Source organism: Magnolia sinica, chromosome 13, assembly GCF_029962835.1.
Source record: "Magnolia sinica isolate HGM2019 chromosome 13, MsV1, whole genome shotgun sequence".
In the NCBI taxonomy this organism is placed as follows: Eukaryota; Viridiplantae; Streptophyta; class Magnoliopsida; order Magnoliales; family Magnoliaceae; genus Magnolia; species Magnolia sinica.
The window spans coordinates 45,731,456-45,747,987 of record NC_080585.1 but is presented as its reverse complement, the minus strand read 5'-3'; the positions used below and the strand labels follow the sequence as shown (position 1 = coordinate 45,747,987).

Genomic DNA, 16,532 nt, shown 5'->3' with positions numbered 1-16,532 from the left:
ACCAAACTTCACCCATGGATCAGGAAAATTTCCCTGCACATATCTCTATACTTGTGGCCCTGATTGAGGGACGACGACCATTGATCTGATAGGGGTCCGTTAAGGTCGATCCGCTAATCCGATCGTACCGAAATAATAACCTGGCTTAGATCCATGGTCAGGGAACTTACCCTATGCCGTAAGTGAGAAATGGACCTTCATGAGGGCCCTGTTTGTCAGAAATAGGCACCCTTTGGTTATAACCTAAGTATACCATGGCCCTGGGGCCATGGACACAAGTTCTGGGCCTATTTAAAGGCCTTAAACCACCCCACCCCTCTCTCATACGAATTTTCTCCAAACCCTAGGAGAGAGAAGAGAGAAAAGAAGAGAAAAGAGTGAGGAGAGAAGAGAAAGGTTGGGAGATCATTGTAGTGTTTCTCTCCCACGACTACACGCACCAGATCGCCTTTCCATCCAGCTACACAACCTGTTTCAACTACGATTTGGGTAAGAAATCCTAACCATAATCTTGATTTAGGGATCCTAATAGAGTAAACGATGAAATAGCTAACCTATTTTAATGTTTAGGTACCCGTTGTTCTGTATTTGGGAACGTAGGATTCGAACCAAGTTCGAAACGAGCATTCCGACGAAAGGTGTGGACTATAAACGTTTAGGTTATGGTTTTTAAGGCTTTCAATGTTAGCAATGATTTATGTTTGACTTGATTACTACCATATGATCTTAGTTACAACATTTTTGATATACTATACATGTGTGAACTGTGTTGAATATAAGGTGCATTCCATGTGTTTGTTGAAATGTTTGATTGAGTGTGAAATTGTGATTTATGCTTGCCATGATTTTAAATTTAAGGTTCATGTTTGTCATATGTTTTATAATCTAATTTGTATAAGGATTTGTAGCATTATATGTTGTAATTAACCTAGTCTATGTATTGGTGTATTATAGCCTAAGTGTTTGCTAAATTGTCTAAATGAGAAATCGTTGATGATTTGTACTTGTTACAAGTATTAACTTAGGATTTTGTATTGCTTTATACATATGTATAATTCTTTTAGGTATTCATCTTTGCTTCTATTCAAATATATGGATAAAATTGGTAACATGGTCAATGTGTTGACAAAATGCTCAAATGAGTGTAGTATCTGAATTGTTAGTTAAATATTGTTATGATTATCGCGTGTCTGCCTAATGCTCTTGAGTAACATTGGGATTACAACCTAGTCTAGGTAATCGGTAACCTTCCCTGTTCGGGTGGTTGAGTTAGTTTCGCCACATTGGATAATTCGACGAATCCGAGTCATACGAGGATTCTCGACAGTGGTTAGGCCACACAGGGTGCTTATGCACTCTATGTCGATTTAATCAGTGTGTGCTCATACCAATCAAATTTACTTAACAAACCAATTGGCCTATTATATGTTCACCAGGTATGGATGCCACTGTTTGAATCTAAGATACCTCCACCAGTGTAAGAACCTGCTTCAACTATGGTACATGATCCGCTAAGACTTATGAGCCGGGCATGATGGTATGGGACACCGTGGTCGAGATGTTGGCCTACGCTGGGGTGACAAGCCTCCCCGTAGTGACCAGTGAGCAACCTAAACTCATGAACTGAATACAATGGTATGGGACACTGTGTTCGAGCCGTCGGCCTACGCCGAGGTGATTAGCCACCCCGTAGTGATCGCGAGTATCAACTTTTGAATTTGTCCATCGACTGCTTTTCATTAAGGGTGATGCCCTATAACTTGCCTATCGTGTGTGGTTAACTAGGATTGACGACCCTAGATGGATTATTCGTTCGGGTTAATGATATAAAAGGAGGTACCTTAGCTTTCCGAATTTACTGTATCAATAAACCTAATTATTAATTACCCAGCTAACATGACCATACATCACATTGTATTTAATACCTAGTGTAGCCTAGCTATGGTCCGAGCATGGGTTGGGGTGAGCTATCTGATCCGGACCCCCTTCGAAAATAGCGCTCCAGTAGGTAGGTCGCTGGGTATGGTTGGTCCTACATTAGTTAGGATGTGCTTTGGTGTTGTAGTTGCACTTTGTTGAGGAAGTGATGGCATGCACGACAAAGGTGTCAAAGTCGCTTGAGGGAGTTTTGGTGTGAGAGCATGCATCATTACTTGTACTTCATTTCCACATTAATAAGAATAGCTAGGAAGTGATTGCTATGCTGCTTTTTCATTACTGCTTGATTGGATTGATAACATGTTAACCTTTGCCTTATAGTACTACTGAGTTGATCATTCACTCATACTCTAGGACGGTGTTTTAAAACACCAACCAGACTCTGTTATAGATGCAGGTGATGGGGATGTATATGCAACAGAGTTGGACTCGTAGATGAGGAGGAAGAGTTCTCCTATGCTCAGCTCTCTAGCAGGTCTATGTAAACCTCGTGCTGCTATGATGGGATTATAGGAATACCTGGATTAGTTGAACATTTACATTTTAATATTTTGTATATTTTGAAATAATACTTGTGTATATTTAGCTTGGTACATACTCATACTCCGGTTTGTGAAACACTTTCATGTTTTAATACTCGTATTTAAGTCTTCCGCTTACTTAATTAAATTGCACTCGGAGTATGTATAAAGTTTTAGTATAATCCTACTCATGTTTATCTCATTCATATGGACGAAATCTGATCATCATCATCCATGTTACATAAGTGATGCACCGGATCTTGGGAGTTGAGCTTTGCTCGACCCTTGAAATTCAGGGTGTTACACATTATCCATATGAATTTTAACTGTAACTTTTAGTTGCTAATTTTTCTTTTGGATGTTGTCATAGGAAAAAATAAAGTCAATTCAGAGTAGTAATCCTGCATCTCGGATTACCAGTGTAGATGATGCCCTTACACAGGTATATATGTCTGTCCTTCCAATACTTGAGTTTATTTAGACTTATGCATTCTCTGATAAATCGACTTGCAATTCTATTTATAGTCAATTGGGAGTGATAGTAGAGGGTTCATGCGGGGTATACATGAAAATGCAGGCAAGATTGCATTGAAGAAGACAATCCCTGTTGTAGATAAGCTCAATATGGTGACGCGGGTTCAAGATAGTTTGATGTAGGAAATAGGTCAAATGAAGAAAAGCCTAGGAGAACTCCATTAGAAGGTTAATTGTATTGTAGATAAACAAGGGGAACAAGGGGATGTGGATCCACTGACAATACCTCCATTTAAATCTAGTCATGCCTCGTTGGTATGTATATGTTTCTCTAATACTAATTTAAGCTTATGATTATATGCACCTAGATCCATTTAAAAATACTAATAACATGTTATAGTTGTACATGTAGCCTGATTTGATGAATATTTACAAGAGATGCGATCTTTGCGATTGGAAGAAACAGGTAATTGCTCGTGGTGAGGTGCATGTAGTTGATCCAACTACCCATGTCCAAGGAGCAGATCTGGGCGAAGGAAATTTTAGTGTTGTCCTGATCAAGATTATAGCTTTGCAGGTAGAGTTGTGGAAGGAATATGGTTATCATCATACACTTGGAGAGGTTGGTATAGGAGGATTTGTTGTTTGGCCCAAGCTATTTCTAACCATCTACCCATGATGTTTATGATTAAACATTACAATAACTGACACAATTTATTATTGTTTTTAAAATATACAGTAACATGGACACGTATATGCATATTATGGAATAGAATGGATTTAACATTCACATCAGATTACACCCACATATATGGAATGGATTTAACACCCACATTTATGCATTAATATATTTGGTTGGCATTTCAACCTCCCTTTGAGGAATTGAAAATTTTGCAATAATTTTCATTTCTTTTAGTGTTCTTTTAGTGTAATAATTTTATGCATTGATCTAGAACCGAACCGGTTTTCATGGTCCGGTTCTGGTTCAGTTCTAGTGTGTTAACGATCCAGTTCTGGTTCCGAAAATCCCAGAACCGTTAGGAATGGTTTAGTTCCAGTTTTACCCCAGAACCAGACCGAACTGATCCGTGTGCACCCCTACCATGTACAAGTCAGCTTGGCTCTTACTAGCAGGACCTTTACTTCAAAGGTGTTCCTTAAAGCATGGTATGCACTAGTACATTCTATTATAGATGAACGTCTTGATTTGGGAACCTCAGCGAGGGTCATGTTGTGAAATTACCTCATCCATCGCAATGGTTATTTGGTAGTGTGCACGTGGGTTTCCTCCAGCGTGTACTTGTTTTTCACTTGAGATTACAAAAGTTACGGTAGCATCTTAGAACTTTTGACTTTCGAATTGTATTTTCCCCTGATCTAATGTAATTGATTAGATTCATTCAAGTGGTACCCAGTAATTGTTGTTATATGTTGAGGGTTAAATATTGCATATTATGCCTCATTTATATATTGGTTTTAAGAACATGGTAATACTTAATGTTAGATTTTATACAAGTTTGTGTTGCAAGGTGAATCTAAGAGCTTGGATTGAAAAGAATGTTAAAAGCATGAATTTAATGCTCAAGAATCACCAAGGCAAAGGAGGGATCTTAGGAGACCAAGAATGGAGAATTCTCATGCCTAAGATCCAAGATAACCAAGTACAAAGGATGAAGAAAAGATTGATAAAGGCACAAGTTAAACAATAGAAAAACAGGACATTTCGGTACCACCTAAGCCAACTTTGGTGCCACCAAAAGTGTACAAAACAGTCCAATAAGAAAACAGCTTAATTCGATGCCACATAATCTTAATTCGGTGTCACCAAAACCAACTTCAATGCCACTTAAGCCAATTTCAGTGCCACCTAAGTACTCTGCAGAATACAATTGCATATGTGAAAATTTCCAAATACAACTTCGGTGCCATTGAACCAACTTTGGTGCCACCAAAATCGCGCAGAGTTGTTGTACAGGATCGACGTGGATTGTGTAATTTGAGGCAGTTTGTGAAAATTCCAATTCGGTGCCTAAGAGGAGGATTCACAACTATAAATAACAGTCCCTAAGACATTCTTAAGCATATTCCAGGGTTTAAGGAGTGGAGCAAAAGCGTGGAGAGCCACCGCCAAGAGTCCTTCTTCTTCCTTAGATGTTTTTATGATTTTCTTAAGAGATTCAAATTCAATTATGTCCATGGTTGGCTAAACCTCTTAGCTAGGGTTAAGAGGTGAAGCTTGTAGTGTGATTGGGATGTTTACTTTGTTTTAATTCATGTTTATGTTTGAAATTCAATGAATTCTAGTTGATTCTAAGGAATATTTTCAGTTTTTAATGGTTTGTTGTGACTCAAATTACAATAGATCTGCAATAGATTTAAATATCTTCTTTTCTATTTGAGATTGTGGATTTGGTAAATCCTGTTATTTGCCATCATCCCCTGGTCATGGCTAGGTGATGGACTCCCTTCCAATTCACCACAATCTCCTCCATTAAGACTAGATAAATGAGAAGTTCATAGATTTGACCATCTCTTCTTCCAACTAGATATGATGGGATTTTGATTCTAGTTAGATCTCTTGAATTAAGCAAGGTAGAATCTCAAATATTGCTACAAGTGGATCCTTGGCATCCTAGTTCCCACTTTTAATTGATACTTTACTTGTTACTCAAAATTACTTATTCAAATTTAGATTTTTTGCTTTAGTTCTTCATCAAGTTTTAGTTTTCATTAAATTCAGAAGACACACAAATTCAGTCCCTGTGGATTCAACCTCGGTCTCATCGAGATTATTACTACATCGTGACCCTACCCTTGGAGTTGTGAACAAGTTTTTGGCGCCGATGTACGGGACTAATGGTTGTGTTTTTTTGAGATTGATTAGTTTTGGAATTAGGTTAAGATTATGATTTATTTACTTTCTAATTTTAGGTTAGGTTTTTTATTTTTGATTTATTTTTTTTAGAAACTAACTTACTTTCTATTTATAGGTTAGAAACTTTCCTAATTTTTTTTAGAAACTAATTTGTTTTTTGTTTTGCAGGATCTTAATATAGAAACTTCTAATTTGATAACTTCTTTCTAATTCTCTCTCTTTCTATTTCTAAATTTCTATTTCCCTCTTTCTTTTTAGGTTTAAGTTAGATTCTGAGATTGAAGGTTGAGAGTATTTCATGCCCAAGTAGGTCCGTGATAACACTCGACATCTCTTGAGTGAAGGAAGATTGGTTGAGGGGTTATATATTCATCACAGGATTAGAAACCACTCGAGATCCACAGACTTAACTGAAGTTATGGCTGCCAATCAACCGGCCAATTAAACTCCAAATCTACCTCAACCTAGGGTTGAGGAAATCCAAGATGAAAACAAGGTGCATCAAGCACCCTCGCCTCGTTCTTTACGAGATTATTTACAACTGGTAGGGGTGAGCACACCTTCCTGTATGGTTTTTCCAGATAATAGAAGACATGGATATCAAGCCTGGGGTGATCCAACTCCTTCCAAAATTCTATGGACTTGAATATAAAAATCCATATTTACACATGAAAGAGTTTGATGAGATTATAGCCACTTTATATTTTCCAAACATGTCTGTGGACACGATCAAGCTGAAACTCTTTCCCTTTTCTTTGTAAGAGAAGGCTAAGAGATGGTTGTACTCACTACGTCCATGATCTATTGGTAGATGGAACGACATGACAAGGGAGTTCATTAAAAAAAAAATTCCCATATCATAAAATGAATACCCTTAGAAAACAATCACAAACTTCGCCTAGAAGGAAGATGAAACATTCCTCCAATGTTGAGAGCGGTTCAAGGATCTTGTCAATTCATGCCCACAACATGGTTTTGAAACTTGACGAAAAATAAGTTTTTTTTTTTTTATGATGGGTTGATTTCTTCCATGCGCCAAATGGTCGAGACAATGTGTTATGGGAAATTCATGACAAAGAGGTCGATGATGTGTGGGATTATTTTGACAATCTTGCTAAAAACACACAATTATGGGACATCTCCCCAAAATCTAGCACCATTTCTAGGCCTACTCAATCAAAGGAGAGGGGCAGAATATATCTTCTGAAATAAGACGATGATATAAATGCTAAAGTGGTTAATTTCACAAGAAAACTCGAGGTCATGAAACTAAAGAAGGATAAGGCTAAGGAAACTGTTTACTGTATTTGTGCTTGTAACATTCACACAACTGAAAATTGTCTAACAATACCTGCTTTTCAAGAGATACTGAATGAGCAATCTAATGCCGTGAACAATTACCAAAGACCTTTCAGTGAATCTACTTCCAATACATACAATCCTAGTTGGAGAAATCATCCAAACTTCAGTTGGAGGAATGAACAAACAGCTTCTCCTCAAGGATTCCCTAATCAAATTCTAAATCAAGGGAAAACTCAATAGGATCCGGTTCTAAAGAACCTTCAAAATCAAGAGCATTTTAATTAGGGTATGATACAAGCTTTTTAAGACAAGCCTTTCAAGACCTTACAAATGCCATACAAGGGCTTGAGACAAAAGATGTGATTGGCGAAAAAAGGAAGCCTTCTAGCTCAACCTCTTCCAAATCCAAAACAACAATATGAAGTTAGCGACCCGAGCTCTTCAAATCAAATAGAGCAAGCTAAGTCTATCACCACTCTTAGGAGTAGGAAAACAATTGACAAATCTATTCTGGTAAGGGTTGAAAAGTCTAAGGACCTGGGAGAGGACAACAATGATAGACCTAACAACACTCCAAATGAGTTAGAACCTAAACTTCAAGGCAAGACGATTGCTCCATTTCTCCAATGGTTGGTTGCACCAAAAGCTCTCTCTAACTCTCAGGACATTGTAGAGGTGCTGAAACAAGTGAAGGTCAACATTCCTCTACTGCATGTCGTTAAACAAATACCTTTATATGTCAAATTTCTGAAAGACTTGTGTACGACCAAAAGATGACAAAATATTCAAAAGAAAATCTTCTTAACAAAAAAAGTGAGTGTCATCCTAAAGCAAGATGTGCCACAAAAGTACAAAGATCTTGGTAGCCCAACCATCACTTGTGTAATTGGGAACTACCGGATTGAGCACACACTACTTAACTTAAGAGCGAGTGTAAATCTGATTCCATACTTGTCTACAAACAGCTAGGTCTAAGTGAATTAAAACCCACTCGGACCACATTACAACTTTCCAATTGTTCAATCCGTGTACCGAGAGGGATAATTGAGGATGTGTTGGTCGAGGTTGACAAATTTTACTACCCACTAGATTTTATCATCCTGGATACTTAACCCATCGTGGACATGAGCACTCAAATTCCAATCATTCATGGTCACCCATTCCTTACCACATCAAATACAATCATTAATTATAGGAATGGAGTTATGAATTTGTCTTTCGAAAATATGACATTAGAGCTCAATATCTTTTTTAATATAAGTAAATAGGCAGATGATGACGACGATGCCCACGATATTAACATGATTAATTCTTTCATGGAAGATAGAATACTTCTGACCTTATCCTCTGACCCTCTAGAGACGTGCCTGGTCCACTCCCATAATTTAGATGATGATATGATTAGGGAGATGTGAACTATGCTGCAGACCATGCCGGTACTTGAAGTTAACCGGTGGAGGCCACAATTTGAAGAATCACCCTAAACTGATGAGTGCCTCTACCGTCTAATCTCAAGGCACCAAAGCTTGACCTAAAAACTTTAACTTATAATTTGAAATATATCTATTTAGGTTAAAGTGAGACATACCTAGTGGTGATTTTTTCCCACCTTGAGTAAAAACAGGAGAGTATGCTTATTTCTACTCTCATTGAGCACAAAGGTGCCCTTAGATGGTCAATTGCGGACCTTAAGGGAATTAACCCTTTGATTTATACTCACCACATTTATCTAGATGATAATGCAAAGACCTCCTGACAACCACAATTTAGATTAAATCTAAACATGAGGGAAGTGGTTAAGGCTGAGGTACTTAAACTATTGGATGTAGATATCATATACCCTATATCCAATAGTCAATGCGTGAGTCCAATTTAAGTGGTTCTTAAGAAGTCTGGAATCATCATCGTGGCCAATGTTGAGAATGAACTCATGCCAACTAAGTTACTATTGGTTGGAGAATATGCATTGACTATAGGAAATTAAATACCATCACGAGGAAGGACCACTTTCCTTTGCCCTTCATTGATCAAATCTTGAAAAGGCTAGCTGGTCACTCGTACTATTGCTTCCTTGATGGATATTCGAGTTACAACCAGATAGAGATAGCCTTTGAAGATTAAAAAAGACCATATTCACATGTTCCTTTGGCACCTTTGCTTATTGAAGGATTACATTTGGACTATGTAATGCCCCCACACTTTTTAACAATGCATCTTGAGTATTTTTTTCTGATATGGTAGGAAAATATTTAGAGGTCTTTGTGGACAATTTGTCTTTGGTCCATCCTTTAACAAATGCTTAGAAAATCTGAAAAATGTTGTGAAGTGATGTGAGTAAAAGAATTTGGTACTTAATTGGGAGAAGTGCCACTTCATGATTTGTATGGAAATTGTTCTTGGGCATATCATCTCATATAAGGGAATTGAGGTAGATAAGGCTAAAATTCATCTTATCTCTAACATAACCCCACCTAAAAGTATACGAGACGTGCGATCCTTCTTGGGACACGCTGGATTTTATAGAAGATTCATAAAAGACTTTAATCACCTCTCTCGTCCTTTATACAATCTACTTCAAAAGAATGTATCATACGAGTGGACTAAGTAATGTCAAGAAGATTTTTCTAAGATTAAAGACGTGTTGATCACCACACCTATCATGCAGCCACCCAGCTGGAGCTTTCTCTTTAAAATTATGTGTGATGCGTCTGACTATGCTATTGGAGCGGTATTAGGCTAGAGAAAAGAAAAGAAGTCATACATCATTCGTTATATAAGTAGAACTCTAAATCCTTTCTAAATAAACTACTCCACTATGGAGAAGGAACTCTTAGCCGTAGTGTTCTCTTTTGACAAATTTAGGTCCTACTTAATCGGATCCAAAATCATCATCTACACCGATCATGTGGCGCTCAGGTATCTTCTTTCTAAGAATGATACTAAGCCCCGTTTGATAAGATGGATCCTTCTACTCCAGGAATTTGATTTGAAAATAAAAGATAAAAAGGAAGTAAAGAACGTGATGGATGACCATCTTTCCTGCCTTGATCTCTCTGATTCCCTTAAGATGACACATATAAATGACATATTCCTTGATGAACAATTGTTTAAAGTCTCCCACTCACTTAGGTTTGCTGATATCACTAATTATCTTGCTACAAGTTTCACGCTAACACATTGGACTGCGCAAGATAAGAAAAGAATTCTTCGCCGAAGTATGCAAATTTTTCGGAGATGATCCGTATTTGTTTAAATATTGCCCAAACAAAATCTTAAGGAGATGTGTGCCAGATAATAAACACCAAAGCGTCATCTCCTTTTGTCATTCTCAGGCCTTTGATGATCACTTTTCTACTAAAAAGACCACAACCAAGATTCTGCAATGCGGATTTTATTGGCCCACTATGTTCAAGGACACTCATGAGTTTTGCAAAGCTTGTGAGCGTTGTCAGAAATTGAGAGCTTTGTCCTATAGAAATATGATGCCTTTAAATCCTATTCTGATCATAGAGGCATTTGATTGCTGGGCATCAATTTCATGAGACCATTCCCCCAATCCTTTGGAAATTTATACAATTTGCTAGCAGTAGACTATGTCACTAAATGGGTCAAGGTAATCCCATGTTGGAACAATGATCATCAAACGGTCATTAAATTCTTAAAAGAAAACATCCTTTCTCAGTTCGGAATGCCTCGAGCCATCATTAGTGATAGAGGTTCACATTTTTGTAATAAGCCATTTGCAAACTTAATGAAGAAATATGATATCTCACACAAGGCGAGCACTTCATACCATTCACAAATGAGTGAGCAAGCTGAGATTTTCAATAGGAAAATTAAACATATTTTGGAAAAGACAGTTAACCCTTACCGCAAGGATTGGTCAATCTGATTGATTAATGCTTTATGGGCTTACCATACTCCATTCAAGACCCCTATTGGAATGTCTCCCTTTAGACTTGTTTATGGGAAGGCTTGCCACTTACCTGTGGAGTTGGAACATAGAGCCTACTGGGCTATTAAAAATTTGAACTTTAATTTGGACAAACTGGCTCGCCATGCAAACTTCAGTTAAATGAACTTGAAGAAATTCGGAACGATGCATATGAGAACTTGAGATTTTATAAGGATAGAATGAAGGTGTTTCATGACCAGCACATTCTTTAGAAATCATTCACAACAGGTCAGAAAGTCCTTTTATACAATTCTCAGTTACATCTTTTCCTAGGTAAACTCCGATCTCGTTGGACCAGCCCTTTCACTGTTACTAATGTCTATCCCATAGGGCCATCAAGATTCGGAATCCAAATAATGGCGATGCCTTCAAAGTGAATGGACATCGTTTAAAGTCATTTGTTGAGAAATTTGATTCAGAGGACACGCCCATACCTCTGATTGATCCTGTTTACTAGGATTGACCTCCTAGTCTGACGGAGGTATAATTAGGTTTACTGCTTTTCACTGTTTAGGATAGTTTGCTTTCCAATATTTAGGATAGTTTTCTTACTGTTTGTTTAAGTTTTTTTGTGTTAACCCATCTTCACACTAAGATCATTGGAAAAGTCTCAAAATTCCTTCTTTGGGTATTATCTTTCCATCACTTCCCTTTTCTTTTTATTGCCTTTTCTGCATTACATGCTTATTTCTTTTACATTAAGGACAATGTATATTTTTGGTTGGGGATGGTAGATTAGGTAAATTAATCAGTGTTTCCCAGTTCTGAGCAAAAATTTCAAAAATTTTCAATCTTTCAAGTTGAAATCTATTTGGGAAGTGATGAATTGTATAATTAAGAATGCTTTGAGTATGATGACAAGGCAGAGATTGAATTTTGAATTGTTGGATTTTGATCATCTAAATAATATATCGCTTATAGTTCTTGTGCTCAATTGATTAAGAGGAAGTTCGAATGTCATGTTAATCTAAATCACAGGACACATTTAATTTGTTTTCTATGAATAATGCTAGAATTTTTTACTATTAGTATGCCAATCATTGATAAATGGTGAGAATCAAGTCTGGAAAATTTTATCCACCTTAAAAGAAGAATATAACCAGTTAATAAAGCAGGAGATTAATAAAAAGGTCATGTATAGTGAAACGACTTAAAAGACTGAATGAATACAAATGACCGTCGATATAAAATAAAATACAAAGTGAAAAAGAAGGAGAAGGGGATAAGTTCGAAATCAGTACTTGAGTTCAAATCAATCTTGAAGTGATGAGCATGACTAGCAGGATGAAAAGATAGTATGTGTAAGTGGTATGGTGTATTAAGCACCCTTTGTTGTCAAATTTCAGTGAGACAAAACAATTTAGAGTATGACTTGTTCATATGATGGAAATTTCACCTTCAAGTGAAGCATGATGGAAAGTTCACCTTCAAGATCATCATCATATGAAGATTTGAAATCAAGACATGAAGATAGCTACTAATGCAAGTCTACTTCAAGATCAATCTTCTAATGCGAATCTACTTCAAGTAGAAGATCCGAAGCTACTAAAGATCTGAGTACAATGTCCAATGATTAATGTACAATTGACCATAGAAAGACCCTAAGTTTAGGACCTTTCTTATGCATATTATCTTCGGGTTATTATACTTTATATAAGCTTAAATTCGACTAGTCTTAGCCTCTGTTTGACTAGTCCGGACTCTGGTTCGACCAGTCCAAGAATTGCTTTGACCAGTCCTAGTTTCAAACTCAAATTTTGAGTTTTCTAGTAGATGTGCTCGACCAGTCGTGGAGATCTGCTCGACCTGTCGTAGGGAGCTCGACTCAAAATCTAGCAACATATTTTTGCATCCCATGACTAGTCGAGGGCTGTGCTCGACTAGTCGATCAGGCCACTCGACTAGTCGAGCAAGCCACTCGACCAGTTGTAGGTTAGTTTTATCCGATCGCGCTAGAAATTTGAAATTTTGTTGAATATAAAACCAGTCGAAGGAACTATTTTTCAGCCTATAAATAGAGGTCTTTTCTCATTCTAAATCATTCATTTAAGCAACAAAAAACTTCCACTTTGAGAGAAAAGTCACCGTCATTATCAAGCTATAGTCCAATAATTTTAGATCATTTTAATAGCTTATTTGTTTTTGTAATTCCTTGATCTCTGCAATGTTAATTTGATTTTTTAAAGGGAGTTTTCACCCTACCTTTGAGATCTAAGGAATTCAATCAAGTAGCACAAGGTTTGAGTTAATTTAAAATCTATTTAGAACCTAGAACCCTTGATTACATTTGTTGGACATTGAACATCTACATCAAGCAAAGTGGTTCTACGGGCTACATCAAGTAATATCTTCAAGAAGAAGACAAGTATTTTTATTATTTGCTTTTTGATTTTGTTTGAGATTAACCAAAAAAATCTCTGTATTGGTTTTGACTGAAATCAGCCAGAAAATCTCAGTGTGGGGTTTAATTGTGTAAGCCCAGTTGAAAATACAACTGTATAGGTTTTAAGGTGAACCTGAGAAAACCTTTTTTTATAGTGAATGCTAATATCATGTGGGTTGTGATTATTGGGAGTGGAGTAGGTGTGGCTATTTGAGAACAGTTGGTGTACACACCGAACCACTATAATTCTTTGTGTTTGAGGTGGATGATGATGTATGTAATAGATGTGTGCTGACTGTTTGTAATCCTTTCTTTCATGTACATGCGGTGAATGCTTGTAATAGATAGTTTCCATTATTTGTCTCTTATTTTAGTTTGTGACCTTGATCCTTACTGAGTTCAAGTAATTAGGTTATCCTATCATAAACATTTATTTTTTGTGTAAGGTTGTCATTTGAACAAAATTTGAATCAATTTCTTAGTTATTACGATTGAGATCAGTGTTTCCTTTAGTTATTTATTATTTCTGTTCAACATTTTTTTTGGCATAGTCCTATTCCCCCTCCCCTCTAAGACTGAGAGCTCACCCTTTTCAGTATGTTTGTGGGAAGTAAGTTGATTTTCACCGAGCACATTGAAGAACATGATATCTAGACTTATACTTTGATTCGATTGATAAAGAATCTATTTGATAGATTGCTTATATGATTTGACTCTAGGTTTTCAAAATCTCATTTTCTCACCTTAATTCTACTCATTCATACTTGAATGCACAAAAGATTATTTTTCTAAAAAGGTTTTGAACATTGAGCATTGAGGTGTATTCGTGCACACTTTGCTTGGGACTAGCAAAATGCTAGTTGGGGATTGTGTTGAGGGTTAAATGTTGCATATTATCCCCCATTTATATCTTGGTTTTATGAACATGATAATGCTTAATGTTAGATTTTATATATGTTTGTGTTGCAAGGTGAATCTAAGAGCTTGGATTGAAAAGAATGCTAAAAGCATGGATTTAATGCTTAAGAATCACCAAGGAAAAGGAGGGATCTTAGGAGACCAAGAATGGAGAATTCTCATGCTTAAGATCAAAGGAAATATAGTACAAAGGATGAAGAAAATATTGGCAAATGCACAAACTAAACAACAGAAAAACAGGACAGTTTCGTACCACCTAAGCCAACTTCGGTGCTACCAAAAGTACACAAAACGGTCCAGCAAGAAAATAGCTTAATTCGATGCCACCGAAACCAACTTTGGTGCCACTTAAGCTAATTTCAGTGCCATCGATGTCACGCCCCAAACTCGAAAACTAGGCTCACAGAATTCCCAATAGATAAAGCCGACTCTAATAGCCTTCATAGTACCCATTTTCGGCTCCCAACACCCATATGCCAAGTTCCGATCTTGGGATTTATGAATATTTTTTTTAAGGAAAGCATAACCACAAGTATACCTAAATCACAAGAACAACATCATCACCACATATCTATTAATATAAACACTGGATTACAGTACTGAAAGGGAAACATAAATAGCAAAAATCTTCAAAGTAATCTGTCATAAGCTCCTACCTTAACGCTGCTACAACCTAACGTCACCTACACACAACGGTCATGCATAAGCTTACTAAGAAGCTCAATGGGTGGTGCATGTGTGCACAATGCATGTGCCAAGCATACAAATATTAGAGTAAGCGAAAATACTGGCAAGTTTGTAAATATCATTAGCCTTATCCAAGCTATGTAATGCCGAAACATAGTAAACTAAATGTCATATGCTAAGGATGAAATGCTATATGCCAGGTAAAAGGAATGACAAAGCTGGAGTGTGTAGTCGGGATAATAGTACATAGTATCGCAAGTTGTGGGGTTCATCACAAGGAACTTCTATCCAAACCAATCTCATGCCTAAATTTGCATAGCTAGACTCAATGTGGTAAAACTCCTGACCTTAGGTTAATTGTGTACTCAACCGAAATCATGGCCATTACGAAGGTACACATAATGATTTAGTTGCACACGACCAGCCCGAGTGGATAGTGAATGAATGAATGAATGAGTCAAATGCTAAGTACGCAACTCTTACTCAGAATTTCATATTTCAATGGAGCTCATCTCTAGGATATCACCATAGTCTAGTATACTCCACACTAGCTGCTGCCTTACTAGCTGCACAACCAAGTGAGTGGAAAAGACCTCACTACCCGCCTGGCCAGTAGTCTGTCAATACCTACCCGGCTCATTGATAACGGACCCATTTATGAACTGGTCAAACTCAACCTAGCTTACAACCCTTACCCTCAGACGGATAAGGCCACACCCCCTTCCAACCGACCAAGATTAGTGGGAGACGCCACCTACTGGTATTTGGCACTCAGGCGCTCATTTATTCCACCTGGTCTCGATGTTAGAGCATCCTTTGGTACCAAGACGGTTTAGGGACTTTTACCTATAGACATATTAGATGCCCATATGCTAGAACCAAACATTTTCGATATCCCATCTGGCCATCCACGATATACCTGTGGAGGCCATAGCCCTGATGTCGCTAGGGCGAAAAGTGAACATATCACACAAATGTAAGATGCATAAATCATATCATCCAGTCATGCATCAAACCTCCGCGTACTGCGTGATCATATAGGGTAACTCCATCTCATAAGGAGTCCCCTAAATGCCCCAACCTAATGGCGAATACTCTAATCAATCATTCCTTACAACATGCATACAGATGATGCATATGGGTATATGCCAAGATGTTATACTAAGCATGTTCTCAGTGTGTCCTACTAGACTAAGTATGCTAACATGTTATCAGATATATAGTAGACAATAATAGACCACAATTGACCTTAACTGGTATATCACATACAAAGAGTAGGAGCTAGACGACATGCCCCTTCTACATCTATAGGAGTCCATGTGGTAAGTCTACATTAGACCAACATTAACCTCCTAAGGTACTAATAAATCATATATCCTAAGACGGGGTCCACTGAAAGGATAGTGGATCTAATCCATATATTAAGGCAGTCTCTACACAGTGGATATACCAAATCTGATATCACATATTCTTCCATTT

General features: G+C 37.3%; 1 non-coding gene across 1 annotated transcript; it reads right to left on the bottom strand.

The window, feature by feature from the left end:
• Window positions 1–6,678: 6,678 nt before the first annotated feature.
• On the bottom strand, window positions 6,679–6,784 carry LOC131224443 (small nucleolar RNA R71). Its single transcript, XR_009160927.1, has one exon. It is a non-coding gene; the product is annotated as a small nucleolar RNA R71 (small nucleolar RNA).
• Window positions 6,785–16,532: the final 9,748 nt, after the last annotated feature.